Genomic DNA, 3,891 nt, shown 5'->3' on the forward strand with positions numbered 1-3,891 from the left:
GACCTTGTGTTGGACGTATGGTGACGATGCCCCGCTCTCGCCTGAGGACCTAGTGTTGGACGTATGGTGACGATGCCCCGCTCTCCCCTGAGGACCTAGTGTTGGACGTATGGTGACGATGCCCCGCTCTCCCCTGAGGACCTAGTGTTGGACGTATGGTGACGATGCCCCGCTCTCCCCTGAGGACCTAGTGTTGGACGTATGGTGACGATGCCACGATGCCCCGCTCTCCCCTGAGGACCTTGTGTTGGACGTATGGTGACGATGCCCCGCTCTCCCCTGAGGACCTAGTGTTGGACGTATGGTGACGATGCCCCGCTCTCCCCTGAGGACCTAGTGTTGGACGTATGGTGACGATGCCCCGCTCTCCCCTGAGGACCTAGTGTTGGACGTATGGTGACGATGCCCCGCTCTCCCCTGAGGACCTAGTGTTGGACGTATGGTGACTATGCCCCGCTCTCCCCTGAAGACCATGTGTTAGACGTATGGTGACGATGCCCCGCTCTCCCCTGAGGACCTAGTGTTGGACGTATAGTGACGATGCCCCGCTCTCCCCTGAAGACCATGTGTTGGACGTATGGTGACGATGCCCCGCTCTCCCCTGAGGACCTAGTGTTGGACGTATGGTGACGATGCCCCGCTCTCCCCTGAAGACATAGTGTTGGACGTATGGTGACGATGCCCCGCTCTCCCCTGAGGACCTAGTGTTGGACGTATGGTGACGATGCCCCGCTCTCCCCTGAGGACCTAGTGTTGGACGTATGGTGACGATGCCCCGCTTCTTCTTCTTCTTCTTCTTCTTCTTCTTCTTCTTCTTCTTCTTCTTCTTCTTCTTCTTCTTCTTCTTCTTGTTCTTCTTGTTCTTCTTCTTCTTCTTCTTCTGGTTCTTCTTCTTCTTCTTCTTCTTCTTCTTCTTCTTCTTCTTCTGGTTCTTCTGGTTCTTCTTCTTCTTCTTCTTCTTCTTCTTCTTCTTCTTCTTCTTCTTCTTCTTCTTCTTCTTCTTCTTCTTCTTCTTCTTCTTCTTCTTCTTCTTCTTCTTCTTCTTCTTCTTCTTCTTCTTCTTCTTCTTCTTCTTCTTCTTCTTCTTCTTCTTCTTCTTCTTCTTCTTCTTCTTCTTCTTCTTCTTCTTCTTCTTCTTCTTCTTCTTCTTCTTCTTCTTCTTCTTCTTCTTCTTCTTCTTCTTCTTCTTCTTCTTCTTCTTCTTCTTCTTCTTCTTCTTCTTCTTCTTCTTCTTCTTCTTCTTCTTCTTCTTCTTCTTCTTCTTCTTCTTCTTCTTCTTCTTCTTCTTCTTCTTCTTCTTCTTCTTCTTCTTCTTCTTCTTCTTCTTCTTCTTCTTCTTCTTCTTCTTCTTCTTCTTCTTCTTCTTCTTCTTCTTCTTCTTCTTCTTCTTCTTCTTCTTCTTCGTTCATGGACTGAAACTCCCACGTTCACTCATATGACCGTTTTTACTCCGCCATTTTGGCAGCTTTTGATGGGAAGCTTGCTGGGTATTTTTGTGTTTCTATAAAAATAAAAATAAAAGTCTTGTGAAGCGATATAAAAACATTTAGTCACTCTGTCGGCATCAAACTAAAAGATTGACACCATAAACCAGTCTTCGCCAAGACTACGTTCAGATAGTCTCGGCTAAACTTCCCCGAAGACCGATACGGGTCACGCTCGTCTCCGCGAAGCATGTGAACCAAAGTACTTACTTGACCTACTTTCTTCAATCCTGAGCACAATCGTAGATCAAACATGACATATCTATATATTTTTCAATTCAGAAGAAGATGAAGAATACAATGCCATCATATTTTAATCTGTTTGTGAAAATTCGGTTTTAATGACAACTTTAATGAGCAAACTTATTAACTAATTTTAAGGCTTCCGAGCTGAAATGCAATCTCATAGTCCGGACGTCGTCAAAGATTGCTTGACCAACATTTCAATCAATTTGCTTTAAAAACGAAGGCGTGATAGTGCCGCTTCAACTTTCACAAAAAGCCGAATATAACGTCATCAAAGACATCTATCGAAAATATGGAGAGAAAAAACATCATACCCAGCAACTTTCATGTGAAGTTTCATGAAGATCGGTCCAATAGTTTTCTCTGAATCGCTCTACACATACACAAACACACACACACACACACACACAAAACACACACACACACACACACACACACACACACACACACACACACACACACACACGTACACACACACGTACACGTACACGTATACACCACACCCTCGTCTCGGTTCCCCGTCTATATTAAAACATTTAGTCAAAAGTATCATTTCTCAGATGTTTATGAAGTCAGACATGTACTAAGGCTTCGCTAGATTAAACCAGAAGACTGAGACTCCGCAAAGCATGCGATGGTAGTGCCTTATCAACCTATCATTGTGAGTGCCTTATCAACCTATCAGTGTGAGTGCCTTATCAACCTATCATTGTGAGTGCCTTATCAACCTATCATTGTGAGTGCCTTATCAACCCATCATTGTGAGTGCCTTATCAACCTATCAGTGTGAGTGCCTTATCAACCTATCATTGTGAGTGCCTTATCAACCTATCATTGTGAGTGCCTTATCAACCTATCATTGTGAGTGCCTTATCAACCTATCATTGTGAGTGCCTTATCAACCCATCATTGTGAGTGCCTTATCAACCTATCATTGTGAGTGCCTTATCAACCTATCATTGTGAGTGCCTTATCAACCTATCATTGTGAGTGCCTTATCAACCTGTCATTGTGAGTGCCTTATCAACCTGTCATTGTGAGTGCCTTATCAACCTGTCATTGTGAGTGCCTTATCAACCTATCATTGTGAGTGCCTTATCAACTTATCATTGTGAGTGCCTTATCAACCTGTCATTGTGAGTGCCTTATCAACCTGTCATTGTGAGTGCCTTATCAACCTGTCATTGTGAGTGCCTTATCAACCTATCATTGTGAGTGCCTTATCAACCTATCACTGTGAGTGCCTTATCAACCTATCATTGTGAGTGCCTTATCAACCTATCATTGTGAGTGCCTTATCAACCTATCATTGTGAGTGCGTTGTCAGAGAAAACATGGCATATCTGTATATTTTAGGATTCAGTAAATGATAACAAATGATATGCAATTATTTTTGAGTCGATCACAAACATTTTAATTTTGATCAGAATTGTGTGACTTTTTAATGAACAAACTTATGAATTAATTTTGTAAGTTTCCAAGCTTAAATGCAATCCCATAGTCCGGGCTGCGTCGAAGATTGCTTGACCAAAATTTAAATCAATTTGATTGGAAAACGAGGGCGTCACAGTGCCGCCTCAAATTTCACTAAAAGCCGGATATGACGTCATCAAAGAGATTTATTAAAAAAAAAATCTCAGGGTATTGTCTGGAAGAATTTGTATGGAAAGTTTCATGAAGATCGGTCCAGTAGTTTTCTCGGAATTGCACACACAAACACCACCACCCTCAACTCGATTCCCAGTCTATGTTAAAACGTTCAGTCAAAACTTGACTACATGTAAAAAGAGGAGAAGGGAAAAGACATGATCCTCAACACGATCTTCATGCGACATCCCCTCGTCCACCACGTGTCTCCCCCCGAGATGAGGCCTCTCCGTCAACCCAATCACGCCTTCAATCTCACTCGCTATAACCCCGCACTTCTTGCTGCAACGTCTCGGAAGGATACGTGACGTCGTGATCATGATCGTGAACTGGGTGTTTCTTCATCCGGGTCTTTGTCACGTGACATGATCTAGACATGACGGTCGACCGGCGTAGTGCGTGCACACTCCTCGGGATAAGATGAGGAAACATAAATAGTTTAAACTTCTTTTGAGAGAGAGAGGGGGGGGAGAGAGAAAGAGCGAGAGAGAGAGACACAGAAAGAGAGAGAGAC

This window comes from Littorina saxatilis, linkage group LG5 (assembly GCF_037325665.1).
Source record: "Littorina saxatilis isolate snail1 linkage group LG5, US_GU_Lsax_2.0, whole genome shotgun sequence".
Lineage (NCBI taxonomy): Eukaryota > Metazoa > Mollusca > Gastropoda > Littorinimorpha > Littorinidae > Littorina > Littorina saxatilis.